This window comes from Urocitellus parryii, chromosome 6, assembly GCF_045843805.1.
Source record: "Urocitellus parryii isolate mUroPar1 chromosome 6, mUroPar1.hap1, whole genome shotgun sequence".
Lineage (NCBI taxonomy): Eukaryota > Metazoa > Chordata > Mammalia > Rodentia > Sciuridae > Urocitellus > Urocitellus parryii.
Window position 1 is genome coordinate 165,832,715 of NC_135536.1, and position 24,484 is coordinate 165,857,198.

At 36.1% G+C, this 24,484-nt stretch overlaps 1 protein-coding gene across 5 annotated transcripts in view; it reads right to left on the reverse strand.

Annotated features, from left to right (window-relative positions):
- The window catches only part of Plcb4 (phospholipase C beta 4), a 399,208-nt gene that overhangs the window by 364,119 nt on the left and 10,605 nt on the right, over positions 1-24,484 (reverse strand). For 3 of the 5 annotated variants that reach the window (XM_077799625.1, XM_026385781.2, XM_026385782.2), the window contains exon 2: positions 7,901-7,955. The exons of the other annotated variants lie outside the window; for them this stretch is intronic. The gene's annotated coding sequence lies outside the window, so the exon portion shown is untranslated. The remainder of the gene's footprint in view (positions 1-7,900; positions 7,956-24,484) is intronic. 5 annotated transcript variants of the gene reach the window in all.

Sequence of the window (24,484 nt, forward strand, 5' to 3'; positions counted from 1 at the left end):
CCTACTGAACCCACACAAACTCACACTCCAACATTGGCCTATCTTCAGCTTAAACATCTCTCTGAATTCCAGACTCAGATCCAATCAACTACCAGTTACATCTCTTGTTACTCAGACATTTAATGAGAGTCTTAAATCTTAGAGATCCAAAACCAACTCCTGAGCGTTCCCATCCAAACCTGTTGTAATGCAATCCTCCATGTTTTAATAAACGACAACTCCCTAAACACTGGACTCCCTCTCCCCACCCTTCTCATACCTTACCTGGAATTCACTAGTAAATCCTATGGGTTCTATCTACAAAATAGACTGAGTCTCCAACCCCTTCAAATCACTTTCAGCCCTCACAGTTGTGCAGAAATCCACAGCACCATGGCTTCTCTGGCTGTCATGACAACCTCCCATCTAACTCTCTTACATCTAGACTTGACCCCTTAGCATCTACTCTGAACTTAGCAGCCAGTGAGTCTTCTCAATTATAAGCAACATCATATACTATTGGGCTTAACTGCTTAACTACTACATCATGGTTCCCCACTTCACTCAGATTAGGAGCTCAAGTCATCACAGAGATCCACAAGGCCCTCTATTATCTGACCCTTACTTCTGCCCCATCTCCCAAGTCTCTACCCCTGGCTTGATGCAGTCACACGAGCTTCACACAAGCTTCCTTATTCTTCTTCGTGCTTTACTTCTGCTTGGGGTATTTGCATTTGCCTTTCCCAACCCCCGAGAGCCTGGGGGGTCTCGCCCAAATGACCTTAGCCACTCAGAACCTGAATCAAAGGCCACCTTCTCATGGAAGCCTTCCCTGTCCATCCTTTCTAAAACTATAACATGCCCTAGTCCCCCCAGTCCCTTTTTTCTCTGAAATGATTATCAGTAAATACATACTATAATTTTGACTGTTTTAGTATTCTCTCATCCAAACTAGAAAGTCACATCAAGCTGATTTTTCTTTTTCACTTCTGAAGCTCAGTTACTAAAACAAAGAGGCAGGAGGACAGTCCACAATTATTGGATGAGTAAATAAATGCTCCTCTATAACTTGTTCTTCTTCTACTTACAAAAGATCCTGATCATATTTTCCACACAAATAAACACACAGTGGCACAGGGACAAAATTGGCCATGAGTGGATAATAGTTGAAGTTGGTTATATATGTGCAAGGATTCTTTACCCTATTTCTACTTTTGTGTATCTTTGAAATTGTATATAATTTTAAAATATGCATTTACTTAACTATTTGTAGTGACTACATAATACTCCACAGACTGACTCTAACATACAAAACTACATAATCATTACCTTACCACAAGATAAATTTGAGTTCCATCTTTTTCACTATCTTCAAAAGTGCTAGAAAGAAATCTCTCACAAATACCTGAATATAATCCTACAGTAAGTTCCTAGAAAAATAAGTGTTTGCACGTTTAAAATTTTATAGACTGCCGATCTTCCCTTCAGAAATTCTGTACCAACGTCTGCTCCTATGAGCACATAGAGCAGTGCTACTCAAAGAGTGCTCCACAGAATAAAGCAGATTGCAAATTGTTCATTACTGGTCCATAATAAGAAAGGCGCAGAAATTAAGATAACACTGAGAAATATTTATGGCAATATGTCAGGGTAATTTTAATATCTGATAAACATTTTATATGTGTGTGAATGTACTCATACATATAAATACATTTATGTATATATATATTTTTAATAATTGTGTATATTTCTCCTTTTCTTTTTCTGGTCTACTTTTACAATATTTTTAACAAACATATACAACAAAAATAGAGCAGGATAAGTGACCCTTCACCACAGTTAGAAAACAAAATGCTACTATTTGCTTACGCACACCAACAATTAGTAGGTACAGAATCTTTTATTTATTTATTTTTCTTAAATCGATGGTGTCAATTACTAAGCAAGGATATATCCTTATTGGTTTAATTTGCACTTTTAATTGCTCTCAGGTTTGCCCATCTTCTCATATGTGGCTGACCCCATGTTCATTATCTTATGAATTGCCTGTTTATTTTCCACAACTCCATTAAGATGTTCATCTCATGAATAATATTGTAATGGTTTATTTTAAAAGCTCTTTGAATCTTTGGAATGTCTAAGTTGATCATCTTTGTTGATGATATTTTCCTAGAAGACTATGTATCTCTCAAACAAGTTGAAATGGTTTCCCTCTATACCAATTTTTTTCATGAAAATAAAGATTTAAAATATTGTATGTAGTCACATTTATTTTCCCTTTCCTTCACGGTTTCTCCTTGGAGATGCTTTCCCTCCAATACCACAAGATTATAAAAGCATCTATGCATGTATATTTTCACTCATATTAATAGTTTATAATGTTATACTTACAACTTTGACCCCTAGAGTTATTTTTACATGAGTGACATGGTACAAATCTTGTTTTATTTTTCCAGATGACTAGCCAGGTGTCCTGACACATTTTGTTGAATAATTCATCTGTTTCCCACCCCATCTGAAATAACAACCTTATTACATACTAAATTAGCATACATGCATGCCTAAAAATAGATTATATTTATGTAACCTGTATAAATACCACCATTCAATTATAATTAGCTTATATAACAGTGGCCCTGATAAATATTTCCCATAATTCTGGGAAAGTTGATAAGTTCATTCTTTGAATCAAGTTCCAAATCACTTTGTTAAATTACCCAGCATTGATTAAGAGTTGTATTAAGCTACTTAGAGATCTCTCCACCACAAGATGGTAAAAATACTATCAGAATAAAACTGATGTCTTTGTATTACTGTACTGAATCTGGCTGTTCAAGAATGAGGGATCTCTCTCCCTTGATTTAAAATTTATTTTATCACCTATAATTAAGTTCTATAGTTTCCCTTATTTTGTTCCTATATATTTCTAGGTAAATTACTGCTATGTTTTGTACTGTTGTATTGTGCTGTTATTTTAAGTGAAAACTCTTCATAAGAATATTTTCTAGCTTTATATTAGTGGCTAAATCATTAATCAATTTTTACTTATTTGTTTGCATGAACCACAACCTTATTCAACAACCATAATGCTTCTAATATCTTTCCAGATGAATCTAAACATATTCTGTTAATTCTATTCATATCTTCACTCAAGCACCTGTTACATGTATCCCAAGATATCAGCAAAGGTTAATATTATATTATAATCTGAATGCCCTCCAATAATCTAGTACAGCATAAAAAGTATGTATGTATAAATATATACATATATGTATTTATTTATTTATATATATATAAAATAGTGTTCGATAGATATTGTGAGGTCTATAAACTCCTATGCAGTATCTAACAGTCTAGAAAGAGAGAAAAATATGACCAAAGGAGCCCAAAGTAGAGCTGAAGCACAGGGTATGCTACAGAAGGATTAGAGTCAACTAATAAATGGTTCATTTCTAAATGCAAGGTTAACTTGCTTCTTGTTTGGTATAAACAAAAAACAATGCATTATGGAATATACTGAGATATGCTTTAGGAAAAGAAGGCACGGTGAAAACATGAGGCAATTTTAGGATGAAAAGAACTGAGGCAGAGAATATACAAGCCATGTTACCAATCATTGCAAAAAGGTTCCAGATCATGGGCAATTAAAAAAATGGAAAAATGTCATCGGGTAACTAAGAAAAAGTGTTATAATTAACATGGCTAAATGAAAGTGCTACATGTAATGTCAGTTTCTGTAACAAACAGGTCTGAAAATATATGAAGAGTGAATGCAAGAGTTTGTCTCTTTGTCTTGCTCATATAATTTGTACTCCACCTTCCATTGTATAGAGTTGTTACTGAGAAAGACTATACATATGACCCTTAAAGATCATCTGCTCAGGGAGTAGGGGTGTGGCTCCATGTTACGGTGCTTGCCTATCATGTGCAAGTCCCTAAGTTATACCTCCAACATCACACACCCACAAAAAGTTTCTATTCTAAGTTCTAAGTTGGTGAAGATGACAAGGTGATGAGTCCCCTTGGCCCTGTTTCCCTTCATCACTAAAGCCTCAGAGTGCATCGTTTTTTTTGCCAAACGAGAAGCAAATACAAATGCCCCCAGCAGAAGTGAGCATGAAGAAAAACAAGGAAGCAACTATGACTGCATCCAACCTGAGGAAAAAAAAAAGGAAGTAGGAAGATTTAGAAGCCTTGTCCTGGATTTAACACACATTATTCTACCCACATCCCACTGATGTAAAGAAACCAAGTGACTCACCTAGATACAACGAGAGGCTGCTTTGCCAGTCTCTGCAGTTGGATAGTTATGCAACATAATAACTTATTTCTATAGAAGGCTGAGCACAATCTATGATGGGACAGCTGGCAATCTGTCCCTGGGGTGATGGTCCCACTTCCAAACACTAACATGGAATGTGAAGAAACAAATCATAAGAGATTCCACCTCAAAGATGGGCAGCCTACCCATGCCAAAATAACACTTGGGAAGAGAAGAATCCCCTGACACACCACCTGTGGCATTCCATGGAGGAAGCTGTGGCACTTCCTCACAGACAGTCACACAGCTGCTGTGTGCACCAAAGTGAGGAATCAGTATACAGGAAGAACAGACAATATGCTTGGGAACTCAAAACACAACGTAAAATCATGTGTGAGTCTATTTGTTCTAGAAAACAAATAAAACAGGCAGATCAACCTAGCTGGTAGGAATCGGAAATACAGCAATTGTTCACAGACAACAGTTTGGATGAGATTCTGAGAGTGTCAATCTGAGATTTTCTGAGTATATACTCTGAGAGTATAAATAGAAGTGTAAACACTACTTCAATCAAAGGAAAAGAAAGACTCTCTACCAAAACCAGAGTAGGTTGTCTGAACTTCTGTTAGATGCACTTTTTCATTAAAAAAAAAAAAAAATATTCCTTCCCATAAAAGAAGATCAGGCTATCTTACTTGTGCATGAACCGATTTAAGGAATCATTGACGCGTGGTTTTTCTTAATGTGCTTTAAAATTATGTAGAAGGACATGTGGGTGGGAATAAGGAAAGCAAGACTGGGCTCCTTACACACACAAGGAGAGCTGTTTTCTTAGACCTTTTCTCTGGTTCTTAACAGTTGACTGTGACATCTACTACACTGTTGGCACAGGTCACCACCACTGGCTCTGACACCTCCATGCTGACTGAGCCTGTGCCAGCAAGGGACAGAATTTTAAACCACCATCTGCCTCTCTGAATCATCACACCACAATCCCAGTTTAGCAACTGTGAGGTCCCATTAGTGCTCCCACCCGCTAGTAGAGGTCAGGAAAATACAAAAGTGTGCATTTCTGTTTGGAAAGTAAAGAGGAACAGAGCATTCTCACCCAGTCAGCTACCCACAATGATGGATCCCCCCCAAATTCAAGATTTTTTTTTTTTTTGCAGTGCTATAGATGAACCCAGGACTTTGTAAATGCTAAACAAGTGCTCTACCACTAAGCTACACTCCCAGTCCAGGAAATTCAAGTTACGTTTAAATGACCACTTATGGCTACTTGTTTGAAGCCTACATCTAACCAATCCAGTGTATAAGAACTGGACTGTTTATAAAATTGTTTTAGAAGAATGTTCCTCCATTGCCCCCCAGTAACTCAATCGCCTATACTTTATTTTCCCTGACAAACACATTTGGTGTCACTGAAGTGGGATTTGCTGAAATTGAAACATGTGGTTTGGGAAGAGGAGGGATAAAAGAGTAGGGAATGAGGAACCTTTGATTCCTGGGTGGCCATAAGATTCCCCTTACCATGGATCAACAGTTGTGCTGTGATCAGTTACCAAAGGGAAAATGTACCCAGAGAATTGAGAAATGGATCTAACTCCTGGAGAACTGGTCAATTTGATACTAAGGAAAGTCAAGCTAATAAGGAAAAAGCAAAATATACTGTGGTTATTGTTAGCTGTCTTGGCTAAAATGTAATTAAGAGAGAGTGCTGGGCCCAGAAGTCCAGATGTCTGTCTGTCAAATGCTATAAATAGGGATGATTCCTAAGCAAGACACTGTAACTATGTTTCTAAACCTCATGTCAGAATTCCTAAGGGTCTGAAGGGGGCAAGTTGTGACCTCACCCCATCTAGCTAAAGTGGGACTCATAGTGAATGCACTTAAACTGCCTAATGGTAAACACAGGCCTCTAGTTCTCCACTATCTGAATGGGACTGACTTACTAGACTCATAGTGCTGCCTACAGTCTAGACCAGGACAGAAGCCAATCCTAACATCCCTTCCAAAGGTAGAAAAGTTTAGGTATTAATGGATACAAGAAGAAACAGCAAATGATTTGGGTAAAATGAGAAATAAATGAACTCAATATTTATATCATGCTTATCAGCTTATTCCTGATCATCATTTTACTCTCTGTTTGTGATTAATTCATACTTCTCTGTGTGTCATCTGTGAAACCAAAATCTGAAGAAATAAATTGAGGAAAAAAGCAAACATTTACTGATAACATTTTTTAGTTATTTCACTGTAAGTGATCTTCATGTAGCAGATTTTTGAAATCCCATTTTGAAGCAAATTAGAGATAATCTTCCCTTTTGGTGTCTCTACCAGTATAATCTTGTAACATACTCTTAGAGTGTTTCTACCCAAATGCTGAGTTTACTCTAGTCTTTCAATTTATCTTATCTATACAGGCTAAATGTTTCAACTCAGCTTCAATCCCTCTTTTTCCAATTCAGAGATTGGAGTGCATGAGCATTCTCCACACTAGATCTCCAATGGTCTAGTTTGTCTTTCACTTTTTGATACCTAGAGGTGGGTGGGTCAATTTATAAATAAAATATGAGCAACTACTTGAGGACCTGGACCTGTCAGAGGGAAGTGAGCCATGCCCAGGGTGTAGATGGCCTCGACCTGCACCAGCAACTCAAAGTTGGAGGTGAGAGGTCACTTTAGTGAACAGGAGAGAAAAATGAGAAAAGACCCCACCAGCATTGCAAATGTTTATTATAAATAAATGGGGAGGCACGATTCCACATCACAACATCTCTTCCCAGAAAGATCTAACAGTTAAATCTTATAACCTAAGAGAAAATTACAGACTAACGTTAAAAGATAATGATGCAAACTCAGTCATTGCCACTGTGATTTTGAAAATCCCCAAACTCTGAAAGGTCCTATGATTTGGGGTGAGAGTCTCACAGGACATACCCAGGTCTTGTGCCTAGGGCTCTCCATCTCCATGGGTACTCCAAGGGTACTTCCAAATGCACCTTACAGACAGGGCAGCTAGCAGATGTCATCCACACTACAGAGTATCAATAAAAACAAATGCAACTGCAAGGCTAATAGGAGCTAAACCTATGACATTTAGAAACCTCTTGGAGATGCTACAGACAGATTACAAAAAAAAAAAAAGCAAGACAATACACCCAGGTATACCCACAACTTTGTCATACCCACAACCTTGATAAAGTAACAAGAAAATCACAACCCATGCTCTGCAAAAGAAATCCCACAGGAAAAAAAAATAGGTAAGATGATGATTTTTACTGGCCACAGACCATTTTATACTTCCAAATTCTGGGCTTCCTAGGAAGATGTCACCCACTGAATAGAGAAACATTTCATCAAGATGGGATGAAATGAATCTTTCCAATAAAAATTGCACCTACTGTAAGGTGCTCATTCATTTCATATCCCAAGCCCTGTAGGTATCCACTACTCTCTCAAAACTGTCCTAAACAGCCTTTTCAGAGCCTGGCAAATTCAAATTCTGAATTTAGAAACCCGAGTTTTTAATTCAATCCATAATGACACATGTTAAGAGCATATAAATTGCTTGTCAACTAAATGTTCTGGGTATTATTTATTCAAGATAATATATTTGCTTTAAAGTCATAGATTAATTTTTAAAAGCTTTTTGCCTACCTTTTCAAGAAAGATCACATTTCAGGATCCCATATCACAGAGAAACCATCTTTTCCTGTAGGGAAAAAAAAAATAAAAGAAAGACTATCCACTAGTTACAAGAAGCAGCAAAGGTTCATTTTTAAGACCTATTCTAATCTCATTGTGGCTTCATTTACAATGTTAAAACAATGGAAAACCTTTAAATTAGACTTAAAATATTGCTCCGTTCCTATCTAAATGAAACACTTTAAAGACTTTGGCTCTAATGATTTGATTTCTGAAAATCAAATGGATAAACATACAAAATCAAATGGAAAACAGGCAAAAAAATAAATGGAAATTCTTCCAAAATTAGAATTAAAGCATTTACTTCAAATCTACCCCAATGACATATGTTCAAACATTTTGTTCAATTTAAATGAAGAAGCAAATGTATAAAATTCTACTCCTGTTTCTACTTTTCTGTGGGAAGATGAGACAAAGCAACTGTACTGCTGTGTAGATCAGAAAGTAAGAGAACTATAAGCTGCTGCCTCCTTCTGCTGAAATTTTTATTATCTCAGCCAGTGAGCCATATTTATGGGCTCCATTTTTCTTATTTAAGACTTTTGGATCAAGAAATAAACATAAAGGAAACTAAATCAAAATAGGACACATCTGATTTTATTTCACATTTGTAATAAACTATGCACAAATTTCCTGTTACCAAAGTTATCATGACTTTTTTGTTCAAAATTACTTGTTGGTGTAGATTATTTTAATGTATTTTCTTTAAACATTCAAATCCAAATTAGGAAGTAAATGATTTAGTTTAACATAAGTTAGTCATCTAATACTATAACTTTGACCCTGAACCTGACACTTGGGTTTCATATGCAATTTAATTTCCCAGGGGAGCAATGATGTATGGAGTCAAATACAATATCTGAGATTCTGACACCCTCCCCCAAAAGCTCCAAAGGACTGGAAATGACTCCCAAAGCATCAATCCCAGGGGACCACACTCCAGAGGAATTTCCCCCATATTCACATCATATAAGGACTCCTATATGAGCTTATGCTTGCTTCAGTTGCAACCTGCTTTTCAAACAATAAAAATCCTTTTTAAACTTTACATAAGAAATTCCCACAACATCTGGCTGAAAGGAGTATGAATTTTGCACTCACTTCCAAGTTCATACAGACAAGTTGGACATCTGAACGTCTTGGTCATAGGTAGGTCCAGAAACTCTGTCCTTCAAAACAACACCAATTCTGCACATTGTATTGTTCTGAAGCCAGCATCTGGGTCCTTGCTCTCCTGCTTTTCACCGCTTTGGATGTCAGTCAACATTACTTTGGTTGGCTCAATGCCAATATAATATAATATAGTTAGGGTAATAGCCCATCTATTCTATTCTCTGAAATTACAGTTTCAGGTAGCCTTTGCTAACAAGGGAAAGGCAAGATAGATGGATGATCAACATGGAAATATAGGTTACTGTGAGCCCACTAAGCTGAATCATAAGTTAAGGTATAGAAACAACTGAGTTGGGGCCACTTATAAACCTCCAGTTCAAAATGGCCCAACAGGAAATAATATGATATCTAGGATTTGCTTCAAAACCGTCCAGATGGGATGGCTACTAGGGAGGAATAATAGGTGAAACAAAAGTGGCCATGAGTTTGTTGTTGTTTAATAATAGATACATGAAATTTCATTGTAATATTCACTCCACTTTTATGTATATTTAAATTTTTCCATAATAAAAAGTTTTAAAAATGACCATCCCATGAAGACTCTGGTTGAAAATATAGAAAGCCCAGATCATAAATATCACAATTGTTTTCAAACTCCCTTCAAAAAAAAAAATGGAACAAACTAGGGAGTACTCCAAGCAAAAAAATTAAAATTCAAATATCACAGTAGGAAAAATTAACAGCTAATTGTTATGGTTTTATGAACATTACAACAATGGTTTTGAAGCTTTATTCCAATATTTCAAAAGCAAAATAAACAAGCATATGTTTACTTGTCATAAAGCTTCTTTTTTATTGTTTAGAGCATCTCTGATTTGAATTAAATGATATCAACACAGAAACACTGGTTATCTCATATTTGTTAGAAATTGCTTATAATTAATTATACGCCTTAAGTGGAAAAATGGATGATTTATAAGTATTATCAATGTTATCTATTTCGTGAATAGAAATCTTTGTTAGCAAGAGATCAGAGCAGAAACGATTTAAAAATTAAAAAGATCTTTTATTGATGCAAGCTTTGACATCACAAACATAAAGCCACCATATCTGCAACTTGCTCATGCTACACAAGTTAACTGAGAAATAACCAAACGATGGGCACCCCATGGACTACACCACTCATTTTGCCTAAAATTTGCAAGAGGCAAGAAGGGGTCACATGAGACTAGATCTCATCTTTCACAACAAGCAGGGGAAAGTCACACACCAAGTAAAATCATCCTCATGGCCTTAGAATTTGACTTACTGACCTTGCCAGACACCAGTGTGGGAAACCTGACCCTGGACATAATAAAAGGCAGGATTTATATCATGCTTTGGGAAAAGACTGTGCACACAGCTGTGCCAAGCCTGCCTCAAAGATGAACCAGGTACAAGAACAAACCTAGGTTTCCCTCTGAACAGAGCATGCTCAAGACCTAGCATTGAATCCTCACATGGGATATGATGATTAAGAAAAGAGTTAGTTATAGTTTTTCTGTTTTCTTTTTCAAAGATTTATTGGCCTAAGGTAATCTGTTTGCTTTCCAATAAAGAAACAATGCCAAATTCTGAAACGGAAATGTGGGTAAGCATATAAAAGCTGGAAAAGGGAGTATTATGGGAAAATCAGAGTAACTTGGCTTTATCAGGCAGGCTTCCAACCTTATCTATGAAAGGATCGAGGGTCAGAGAAGGGAGGGTGTGGGTAATAATTACAAACGAGTTTCATGGCAGAGGTTAGCTAAACAAAAATCAGTTGTTTTCAATTTGGAAGTCACAGTTCCATAGATTTACTACATGAGCTAAGAGACACTTCTATTAGTTCACATCCATACTTGGATAATTTTCATTCATGCAGCCATAGTTTAAAATCTAGTTAAAGGTGGAAGTGATGTATTACAAGGCCTTATACATTTAATAAATATCTGTCAAATAAATAAGTAGATGAAGTAGCAAGTAATATTCACCAAATTATAAAATCTCAGAATAAATCCACTAGAAGTGACAAAAATAAAATTTCCAGGTATGACATCATGACTATTTATCTAATCTTCATAACCTTGATCTTCTGGGAGGTAATATACCTAGCTAAAATGATGTTTTCTAGACCCCCTTTGCAGTCGATGTAGCCATGTAAGACAGTTTTGACCAATGCGATGTGGAAGAGGGTTTGGGGAAAGGGTGTTCTCCTGATATGAATGAGTCCCTTTCCCTTTTCCCTTAGAGATTCAGAGCCATCTCAAAACCATGAGGACCAAAGCCATGCAGTAAGAGGAAGGACGGAAGGAAGGAAGAAAGGAAAGAAGAAGGGAGGGAGAGAGGAAGGATTAATTGATCTGGTTCTCTGATGGCATTGCTGAAATGCTATATCCACCCCGATCTTAAAGCTCGAAGCCCACATTTCATGTTAGGTATGACAGAACCACATTTCGTGTTAGGTGTGACAAGTGTCTATGAGTTTAGTTGGCTGTTTTCTATCATTTACAGTAAAAAATATTCTAACAAATATCAGGAATGATTTACCTAACCTTTTCTGTATTCCAGAAGTGGCTTCTATTTCAACTGTGATGTTCCATACAACACTTAACACCATTATATCATCACCCCTGACCTCTTCCACAGTTTCCACCTGTCAGAAGAGCAGGTCTCACACTAAAGGACCAAGGAGCTTCAAGGAGAACAGCTACTAGAAAACCCTCAAAAACAACAGGTCATATCATCCTCCAGGCTGCGCCACACCCCACTGTGGATTCCTACCCTCTCATACGAAGGATGCAGGAGTGAATGATGACCCCAAAACCTCAATCCTATTCCAGTGACCAAAGAAATGGAGAATCTTCTGATTTAAAATAGTATTCAAAATTTGTATATATATAAAAACTTCTGTGTGTGTGAGTATAAAGAAAAGTAAATATTTACAGTCATGGCTAGATAACATCAGAAACTAAACATCACCAAGAAACAAAAACCACAACAGAAATAAACACCCTTTGAGAGTTTAAGAAATACCCTGATTCAAATGCTGCTACTCTGCTTCTACGGGTCCTAAGAGATGTAACTTCTGTGGAACTTAAAATACCAAAATTTCTCTTATCTGTTGATCTGTCTTAATACAACATAAACTTCTAGAGTTCACAAAGCTGGCACAGAAGTATTGAAAAAATGCTGAAAAAAAATGAATGAGCAAAACAACCTATACATTAGTTGGTTCCAAGAGTCTTCACGAAAAGTATGCAATCCTTAAAAAAAAAAAAAAAAAAACTGTGAGCATCATTTCTAGAAATATAATAATGAGCTGCATGAGTAGTTCAACTGAACCAGCATGACACATGTAATCATTAAATGCATACAGAAAGAAGAGAACTACCCTTAAGAAGCAGATATTATAAATGAGGCGATGTGTTTGGCACTTTACACTCAGTATTCCATTTATTCTTCACAGATCTCCAGTCAGTCCCTAGTGTCTCCCCTGTAGATGAGGACAAATTCAAAGGGACCAAAGGAGATCACATAAGGTCACACTTCTAGTAAAAGACAGTCCTAATATTCAAACCCAGAAGGTCAGCTGTTGCTTTTTTTGCTGTATCACGCTACTACTTCACTTTGGTCTTCATTAAAATATTACTTATAAACTGCATGAAGACAGTAACTAAAAGAACATTCACAAGAAACTTATGGGTATGGCCTTAAAAGCACACTCAGGTCAAAGTTCCCTTTTAGCTTCATGCCCAATCGGGGATTTTTCTTTACAGCTATAAGGCATTACAAAGGTTCTACATCCCTAAGACATGTTTTTTAAAAAGCCACCATGTACTGTATGACCTAGAAATAATGAAAACAAATCTCAGTCTATGGATTCAATATATCACGCAGAAAGCAGGTAGCCCTTGCTATAGTTTGATTCTTAAATATCCCACAGAAGTCCAGGTGTTGATGGCTTGGTTTCCAACATGTACATTCTCTTTTCTCACACATACACACACACACACACTCATATCTATCTATCTATCTATCTATCTATCTCTCCCTCCTCGACCCCCAAGCTCACTTGATCTCTTTCTATCACTCTCTCACTTTCTATCATTCTTCTGGCTATAAGAACAGGGTTCCTTGCCCTGAACTCCCACCATAAAGTGCTGCCTCACCACAGGTCCAAAATAAACAGGGCTGACCATGAAAATACCTGCCAAAACAAACCTTTCCACTTTTTATTGATTATCTCAGATGTTGTTGTTTTATTAATGTATTTCTTTTTATAAAAAATAATAATAATTTATTTTAATTAGGTATATATGACAGCCAAATAAATTTTGATTCATTGTACACAACTGTAGCACATCTTTTAATTTCTCTGGTTGTACATGATGTAGCGTCACACCATATGTGCAGTCATACATGTACCTAGGGTAATGATGTCCATCTCATTCTACCATCTTTCCTGTCCCCATTCCCCTCTCCACCCTTCTTCCCCTTCACCCCATCAACATTTCCTCCATTTTTTCCCATGTCATCTACTATTAAGGATCAGCATTTACTTATCAGAGAGAACATTCGGCCTTTGGTTTTTTGGAATTGGGTTACTTCACTTAGCATGATATTCTCCAACTCCATCCATTTACCTGCAAATGCCATAATTTTATTCTCTTTTAATGCTGAGTAATAGTCCATTCTGTATATATACTATAGTTTCTTTATCCATTCCTCAATTGAAGGGTATCTAGGTTGTTTCCACAGTTTAGCTATTGTGAATTGAGCTGCTATAAATGTGGCTGCATTAACACAGTATGCTGATTTCAATTTCTATGGGTACAGAAGGAGAAGTGGGATAGCTGGGTCAAATGGTGTTCTATTCCAAGGGAATCTCCAGAAAGCAGTATGGAGATTCCGCATCTCATGTATTTTGTCACAGTGATGAAAAACTGACTAATACAGCCTCTTCTCCATGTATGGTACATACAAACACTGCAATTCTATCATGTTTAGATAACATGTAACACCAAGACATTGGAGTCACTAGTCCCTGAGTGGGATCACAAATAAAATCCACTAATTCTATGCATACATAAAATCAATTGAAGCACTTTAAAATATGTCTTTATTTTATCCCGATAAGTACTCATTTTAACCAAAGTGGGGAGGGCAGAAATCTACTGGAGAAAGAAAAGAAATTGAACACATATTGCAATAGATTCCTAACACTTTTCATTGAATAAATAATACCTCTTTGAAGTTGATGAAAACCTTAGTGAAAATATTTATCCAGTAAACATCTTAGTGAAATAAACTGTTATGACTCCAGAGAAACCTAATTTAACAACTTTCATCAATTCTCGGGGAAGAGAAACAGACTCACCACCCCCGAAACATTTGGTAATTATTTTCACACAATATGTGCACCGTCTATGATGTACGTGCATAGATGAAAAAGCATTAGCCCAAAATGAGCTTCTTTACTCTGCCATTTCAAGTTAAACTATCCAGCAATTCTGCAGCAACCCACAGTATTTTGCAAATCAAAATTTCTATCACAATAGCTATCAAATACCATTTAATAAATAAAAGCTTGAAGTATGTTACACATACACACATTATTTTCAATTAAATAACACTACAGCACTCATGAATTTTCTTCTATAAATTATTTTTCAACGTGGTGTTTAATCTTCACCAAAGGCCAATGATTTTAAAAGACAGGCTTCACAACTAAAGAAAGAGAAGGCAGTTACTTTCATAAAGGCAATATCTGATAATACAGGAAACTCTGCATTTAACGTCATCTTTTAAAATCTCTGATTAAAAACTCCAAGCTTACTAGCAAATTAGGACTTCTTTATGAATGCCTACCTTGCTTAAAGGATAACCTGAAAAATAGGCCAAAAGCATTTACAGTCCCCTTTGCAGTTGACCCCACCATCAGAAAGACACTGCCCCATTTACAAAATGAAATATTGAGGTCCACGTTAAATTAACTGCCACAACCAATTCCAGGGATAGAACTAAAAACAGGTTTAAGTGTTAAAATAACTCTTTCTTACGCACCAGATAACTTCTCTTATTTCTTTAGGTGCATCATGAAGTTAACTCTTAACAACTGACTAAGGCTCAAAAACTTATACAAAAATCTAGACAACAAATAAAGTTTAAGGAGTTATATTTAGCAGTTTTTTTATTATATTGGACACAATCTTGGTACAGCTTCCTACATGCAAAGTCTAGACATTAAAGGAAGTCTTTTTAGTTTTTAAAAGAAAAAAAGTGAGTTTATTAAATATAGATCAAAGGAAGTTCCGCCATGAAAACACCAACATTTTTTACCACTCATGGAAAAAAAAATGTATCAATAAACAAAAAGCAATTTGCTGTTCCTTATTCTGGCTCACAGACGATTATCTATTACAATTAGACTAAGGGTACTTTTGCCTTGTTTGTGTTTTTCAGTTATTCTCCAATATTTTTAGAATGATTATATAATACTTTTATAAGCCCCAAAGTTATTTTTTAAATCTTAGACACTACTAATGTGTAATCTCCTTTTTATTCACAAAAAAAACACAATGATGCATGTTAATATATTTTAAACATATTATTAACTATTAATTCTAGCAAAAATTACATTTATAAACTTAAAATGACTTCCTATCACATTGTCATCATATAGTACCAGATTGTGGCACAAAATCATATTAAATGTTTTGTGATTATTTTCTAATAATAATAAGCCAACTAATGAGCTAATACATAACACTATACATTCATCTATGTCTGCTTCAAAGAGTAAGAATGTCTGCTTTGCATCCAAACTATTTTCCTTTACCTATGCTACTTATCCTTTGCCAACTATTAAAGTGTACTTGTTATATATATTATATTATATATGTCATCTCTCTGACAGCTATATTGGGACTATACAAATTTGTATTTATGTATATATGTGTATATATAGAAGTATATATACATATTCATTATATAAGCATATAGACATGCATAATTATAGCCCCATATATATTCATATACATTCGCATAAAATATGCAAAATATATAAATTATTTATTATATGCACTGTTCAGAAATTTCCAGCAAAGATTCCTGTCAATCCAGTTTCAGGTTTTATCTACCTTGACCAACCTGACTAACTAGTTTGCCTGAGCTAACAATAGTTTTGAATTATTTTTCTTCCACTTCAGTGACCAGTTATTTAACCAAATTAGTAAAGAATGCTGCAGATGAGAAACTTCATTTCTTTTATTATTATTGGTCATCCTTACCTTCCCCAGACACTGATATCCAGAAATCACCACAGTTTGTTCATTAAGCATTGATTTGATACCTAGGATTCTTTTTACTATGAAGGGAGAAGATTATAGACTGTGGCGCTTCACAAACTATAAGTGTAGCTGAAGACTTAACACAAACCTGTACATCTTGCTTTGAGACAACAATCTCTAAATTCTCTTAAAGAGAAGTAGAACAGGAACTCTCCCCAACTATTTCAGATTTTCAGCTAAATTCTCAATACTCCAGATAAATGGATGAAAACATTACTTTCATATACCCACATGACTTGCTAACCTTGGCCAAACCAATCCAGAAGTCACACCCAGAATCTATGTAAGAGAAGGACATGCACTGCAGAAGATGACTCTTCAAAGAAATCCAATGGTCCCCTTTCCTAACCCTCTCTACATCACAAGCCAAGTATTCAAGACAACCCTCATAAATGGGGACTATATGCAATGAGGGAGGCTGATAGTCCATTTATGGCTGAATGTTCATCTCAGAGCAGAAATTCAGAGCCTGTGAGACATTTGTGAGCTTGGAGCCCCCATGTCTGGCTGATGCCACCTCATTAACAGAATAAGACAATGTAGCCTCTGGGAAAGTAGAAACAGGCTGGGCTTCAAAGTCTGATGGTGCTAAGATGTGAGTTTTCCTGTGGACCACAATGTGAGTTTTCCTGTGGACCAAGTGAATATCCTAGGAGTGATCCTGTAAAGTCTCCACCAAAGTGGGCTGCCTGAACAGGGGTATGAAGGATGCAGTGATGTACCATGAGCAGACAAGAACTGTCACTCAGGGATGGCACTGCCCACATCAAATAATGTCATAATGCCAATGGATCTGGAGAGAGAGAGAGAGAGAGAGAGAGAGAGAGAGAGAGAGAGAGAGAGAGAGAGAGAGAGAGAAAGAAAAAGAAAGAAAGAAAGAAAGAAAGAAAGAAAGAAAGAAAGAAAGAAAGAAAGAAAGAAAGAAAGAAAGAAAGAAAGAAGGACCTCCAAAGATCCATCAGGATGTACATGGGTGTGGCGGGGAGGGGAGGTAACAGCCATAAAGGAAGAGCACCAGCTAAGTGCTTATGCCAGACTGTCTACTTGGGAAGAGCCAAAAACAGTGGGTAGACCCTTCTACAGGGAGGACAGTACAAAGCTGGGGGCAGGCCCAAGGACTGAGAAGGTGAGAAGCCATGAACTGGATGGGAGAATGGATGCTTTGATCTACATACCCCATACGTTTTTCTAATATTTGAAAATTAGGTAGTTCCAATTCATTAAAATGACTCAAAAGCTTTGAGATCTGTCAAAAAATATTAACCAAAATATAGGAGGGAGAAGAATAAAGCTAATTCATACTAGTATTTTACTAAGTGTAACCCACTCAACAAACCAGCTATGCTGAGTATTCAACCTGTATAAGATATTTTTCATTAAGTCTGAAAGAAAAGTGAGAAAATATTTCTAAAAATCAAAGTGCAAATTTAACACACCTAAATAAACTTCAACTCCAGAAATACCCAATGACTTTAATTGTAAGAGGGCTAAACACTCCATTTAATCACAAACAAAACAGCAAAGTGTATCTTACCAAAAAAAAAAAAAAAAGCAAAACTCAACTATATGCTCTCTACATAGAGACACATATTTTAAAAAAGTACACTCACAGGGTTTCAGAAGAATGGGAAAGTTATACAACAGAAACAATAAGCCAGAGAAAGTGGAATTGGCTCTATTACTAATAAGACAAAATAGACTTCAGCTGAGAGTATTACCAGAGACAAAAGAACACACTTTACAGTGATCAAAAGGAAACTCTGTAAGAGTTTCACAAGCCTAAGTCCTTCACTTAAGAGGTAAGGAAACTAAGGTACAGAGACAGGACTTGCTAAGCCAGTGGCCAGCTACAAGTCACTTCCCTCCATTCTCCATACACAGCCTTTATTTATATCCCAAAGGTCCTTCTGTGAGCTCTTAAAACATGAAGGTGACCATTTTATTTGGTCAAAATCATGAACTCGGGATCTAGGCAAGAAACGTCTTGGAGAAGAAACCCATGGGAATGGGAAAGAGGGGATGAGGCCAACTCCCCATAAGCTCTGCAGCATGCTAGTTATGTGGCCTTGAATGAGTGACTTAAATAAGCTTCAGTTTCCTTATCTATAGAATGAGGAAACTGCTATATAGCTCACAGGACAGATGTTTAAAAAAGAGAGAGAGAGAGAAGGAAATCAACATGTAGCCCGAGGTCACTCAGCTTTTCGGTAGCAAAGCCAGGACCCCTCAAAACAGTATCCATTTTGGTAAACTTTCTCATGGAAGAGAGTCCCTGATGGAGTTCAGAACTTTACAAGACACCTCAAAAATACTGGTTTCTTTCCCAATGCACTGATGCTGTACTTGAGAATAACTTTAAAAGAGTATTTTTTTCTAAATGAGCTCTTCAGTTATAAAATACAACTTTTTTCATCTAGGATAAATGAGTTTCAGATGATGGAATTTTGTTGTCCTGATTGCTTTGCCTCACTCTTCACAGGGTGGAAATATCATGTGGGCAACGTGGCAGCAGGGGAATTTCAATGATAATTTAATTCCCATTTCTTCTTATATGCCAAACTGAGTCATGCAATAAGCACATTTTAAAACATCCCTCAAAAAATAAAAAATAAAAAAGTTTAAACACAACTTTATTTTATTCAAAGGGAAAAACAGTCATTCCTCTGTTTTGTGGTTACAATAACCAGAATTGCATCTTCAAGACTAACTGCCCGACTTTCAGCATGTTGTAAATCTCTTCAGCCAGTGAACTATTTCCCAAGGGTAAGTCTGTGATCTCTGAAGCCAGTCCTTGTATAAAATGTTTAAGGATCTTAATAAGTTTCTGGAGTATTTTTATTATGTAATTGAGACTGTTATAGCAATAAACACGTACAATCCCATCAGGCTTTATCTTTTCAGAATCTAGTCAATTATCCTAAATGTCAACGTTAAAGACAAGATCAATATATTTTCAACCCAGGGAAGTAGGTGTTAGCAAGGTAGATAATGCCCATTTATGCTGCCTTACATAACCATAAGAAATTTAAGAGTAAGACAAAACTTGATAATTAATGTTAAAAAATGCATTGCTTAGGTACCAATTTTAGAAACAGCAGAATGCATACAAATCCAAAATAGGACATAAAAAACATGAAATAAGGAAGAGAAGTAGAAGAACAGCATGTGGCCAGTGTCCTCATCTTACATATTAACTTTAGGACATATTTAAGAGCCTACTGTGTGCTAGCTACTGTACAAACCTGATCTTAAAACTGATTTAAAAAAAAAAAAACTATGGCTATTTGAAAATGCCACTAGGCTCATAATTAATTCATTCAAATAAAATTCAAATGACCATACCACCTGACATGAATCACTGAAATTTTGTTCACATACATAAAGAATAACTAGACTTCTTATTACCTCATTCCATGTTGTAGAAACGTCAGATTTTAGATAGAGTGTTTAAAACAAAGCATATAATACCTACACAAATAGCTGCATGATTTAGGTAACAAAATAGCACCATAAATTTTAAAAAGTTTACTCAAACCATAATGTTATGAAAGAGAAAAAATATTCCTTTTTTATTTAAAGTGTATCATTGTGATGATTTGTATTTAAGATGTCTTTGTATCTCATCTTCATATTCAAGAACATACTGAATATAGTATTTAGAAGGTCTGTTCCCTATTTTATAACCTCAAGTCCACAAAACATTCCTAAATCATTATTTATATAGAAATTAATAAATAAAACAACTCACTCATAGCACATCAATTGTGCTGTTGGGGTTTGTCCTGATAGGTACCAAATTAAACAAAACTATAGTGTGTTTAATGAAAACTCTTATGATAATTTATTCTCCAGACCAAAAAAAAAAAAAATACAACAACAGGAAAGCACCAGCTAATTGAAGACAAATGAAAATATTTCCTGAATTAATGTTAAGATGTTAAGAAAGATGAACCAGAACCATTTTTATTTTGCTTTAGAAAACCATTCCAGTACCTATGTAGATAGCTGAGAAATCCAACAAGTACATATTATTTATCAAATTATAAGTTAAGCAAGGATTCAAGTTCATAATTATAGAACAAGATTTAATTTCATGTAACATGAAATGTTTCCATTCTAAGACTCCTTAAATAACATGAAACTCACATAGAAAAAAATCAAAGAAATAAAAGAAACACATGATTTATGTAATCTCTGCTTATGAACAAATTAACTCTTACGAAAGCTCACTGAAAGCAAGTACTGTGTCAACTACGCCAACTTGAGACAAAGATCACCTTTCAAAATTAGGAATGCAGGTTCAAATACCAAAATTAATATTATCAAATATTATAAAATGATAAAAATACATGTTCTTACTTATGATTTATTATTGGTCTCATTTGACCATTCTGCTTTCCTAAATTGCCAGGTACATTCCTTGGAATAATTTATTCAATAGGCAAACATAAAGTGCATACTTTGTGTTAAATAATATGGTACACTGAATGAAGAAACTGAAATAGGCATGTTTAGCCCAAGGGAGCCCAGAGTGTATGTGTGAATTAGTGTGTGTGGGTGTGTGCGGGTGCTGAGGTGACACACTGAATATTAAATAGGTAAACAGAGCATAAGACCATGAGTGCTATAGGGACAGCATTTATAAATTCATTAAAAAATGTAGAACTAATAAATCATTTATATTATTTTCTACTATAAAATATTTGTTTTGGTTACTGTTTTAATGGAACTGCTTTCAAATGCATGTTTAAAAAAAAAAAAAAAAAGTCCCACTGTATAAGCTTTTGGTGGCTGCCATAACAAAAATACCACAAAGTGGGTGGCTTACACAACCACAATGTTATCACAGATTTGAAGGCTAGAAGTTTCAGATGAAGGTGTGAGCAGGCTTGGTTTCTACTTCGACCTCTCTCCTTGGCTTCAAAGACTGCCACCTTCTCATCGTGTCCTCATATGGCCTTTCGTCTGTACGCGTACAGCCATATAGAAGAATCTGAGTAAATTCAGGTCAACCTTGTTTTGATTCCTATCTGTACCCACTCACTGATAAACCATGTGACCTTGAAAAAAAAATGCTTTAATCACCAGTTTTCTTAATATCAAATGATGATAGTCATGTCTAATCTGGAGAATTGCTAAGAAAATAAAAATGGGCTGTATTTGCTGCCTAAGCCTGAAGGACAACGGAGGGTGGGCTGGGTCCTGGAAAATCTCAACCTTCTAAAATATCACACATTTACCTTAAAGATATTCAAAAAGTATCAGAAAACTTCCTGCCTCCATTACTTCATAGCACGGCTTTTCATGTCTCCCATTCCACAGTGGGGCTGGGACACCTGCCGTCTCCAGCTGTCACTTGTGCTGGTATGTGTCTGAAACTTGCATTCTGAGGTCTCACACCTTGTGTGAAGGCAGGACACAGTGGTTCAGGAGGTCCTGCGCACCTACCATCCTGTCCCTTCTGCAATAAAAAATGCTGCTCTCACCTTTTGGGCAGAAATTTCTCTGGAAATATTCTAGTCCAGGAACCCTGTTGAGAAATGAGGCATGCCTTAAAGATAATGAATGCTCTCACCTCTCCAACAAAGCTCGGAGCACCTCAGTTCAGTAAAAAGTGGTACATTTCCAAAAGGTTTTCAAAAGACATCTCCTGCTTTGAATCAAGGTATGGTTTCCTCCTGCTTATCAATCTTTGTGGAAGACCTGGTGGTCTGCCCTGTTTATAAAATTCATACTTAGAAAATAAAAATTAATATGCAACTGAACAGTTCAGAAGAGTCTGGCACTCAGAGTCATCACCTTGAGGATAGATATTAGCACTCAAATCATCTGAGCATTTGAATTTCTTCCTTTTTCTTTGGTATCTGCATGAAAAATCCCCTGTATGTTACTTCTGACAGATGGAAAAGAACTTTAACCGGTGACTTTGAAATTCTTTCAAAGAGAATGAAAAATGGACAGAATGAGGCCAGGCTTATGATTCTCAGAGGGCCTCACAGGTCTAAAAAGGCTCTAAATAAAAAAAAGAAATATTCTCTGTGTTTCTAAATGTTATTGTGAAGTATTTTCAGAGAAGCTGCAGTAACCAAACTAGAATCCTCCTCAATGCTGTCTCCATTGAAACTTGAACAATGATATATTTAATAATTAATATACTCAGCCAGCATTTTTTAAACACATTTTTAAAATGAATTTAGTAAACAAAAAAAATGCCACTTTGTAATGAAGGAACCTCTTAAACATTATTGACACTGCAGGCCTGGAGAGAGGGGCCTGAGATCAACTGTTAAAGCCACATTTTGCACAAGATTCAAACCATTAGAAATAAAAAGCTCCCTTCTCATTCTGAAACTATGAAAGGTGCTCTTTCAAAACCAATATTCAGCAGAAAGTCTCCCTCAATTCATTAACAGTTTTCTCTATTTGGCACTGGTATGTTTGCAGGTCATTTTGAAAATAAAATGCTACCAGAAAAATAAACACAAAGCATTTTAGATTACCAAGAATCCCACTTAATAAAATAATCTGACTAAACAAACTCTTTTCTCCCCTAAATATCCAGCCAAGTTTGAAGTAAAGAAATTTTTCTGAGTCAAAGCTATTGCACACTGTAAGAAAAATAAGCATAACTTGATTAAAATTGAACTTACAAAATAGAAAAAAAACAATGTGAATATGTGCCCACAGGAATATATGATAAACTATCTTCAGGGAAATGTCTCCTCTGGATGTAGTATATTAATATATTACTACGTCGAGATTTCTGTTATTAGAAATAACGAATATAGAGTTTTCAAATGACTGATCATCTCTCCAAATTGATCGTTCTGCCACTTTTTCAGCCACCAGTATAAATAATCACGGAAAATTTTTGCCTCTGTAATGAGTCTATAGATGGCTTCATTTTATTAAATATGACATCTCTGTTGCTTACTCACTCATTGCTTTTCTAATTTACCCATCCTGCAGAATAAGCAATAACAGCATTTACTTTTTCATTCATCTAAGAGACATTAACTTGGTCTCTAATATGCACCAGATTTTCCCACTCCCCAAGAGGGTCCTGTTGTAGCTAGGACTTGCAGTTCATTCAACAAGAAGAACAAAGTGGGGCATACACCAGGATTGTGGCTGACCAAGGACTGCTCTGCAGAGAAGATGGCAACTGTACAGGCTCTTACAGGCCTATAGGATTCAGTTAAAGAATGGGATTGAGTACAAAGTCAGCAAAGAAACAGTGGCCACAGCCTTGTCGTTCTTGAATTTTAATAAAGCTTAGTACAGGCAATACTAATAAAGGAGTTGAGACTTCATTGTAAGGTTCAGGCCATGGATTTGCATCTGGCAAATTAGGGAAACAAATTCTTTCTAAAAGCCATAAGGTGCTGTTGAATATTTCAGAGGTAATGCTATAAGATTGATTTTGCACAAATTACTTTAGCTGACTGTGGGGAATGGAGTCAAGAGGCAAAGATGTCAACTTGTAAAGTTGCTATTTACATGTCAGTTTCCTCCAGGAAACTGTTAACCCAAGGAAAAGAGCTCCAACTCCACCATTGTTAAGAGTTCCTGATGTTCATTTAATAACCAATGGAATACATCATGGAATGAATGACGGAGAGACAGGGAGGCAGACTGAACCATTCACAGAACAATCAGGCATCAAATAATGATATGAACAGGCAGTAGCAACTGGAATAGAGAAAAGCAGACAGAAATGAGACATTGTAATGGGGTAGACTCCACAGATGGGTGACTTGTTTTACAAAGATTAGAATCCCTGGACATACACAGGTAGTGAAGTCGAGGATTCCTGTTTTAGCCACCCTGACTTGGAGCACCCATAAGATTTCAGGGTCAAAATCTGTAACAGACTAAGGAATGTTATCTGAAGCTCAGAAAGGAGGTCAGAGATGGAGGAGTCTCCCTCAAATAGGTGGAAATGAATGAGTTTTCTTACAGAAAAAGTCTAGAATGAGCAGAATCAAGTGCTATGTAGATGTTTACAAGGAACACCATTTCAAGGGCTGAATAGTGGAAGAAGCTCTCATGA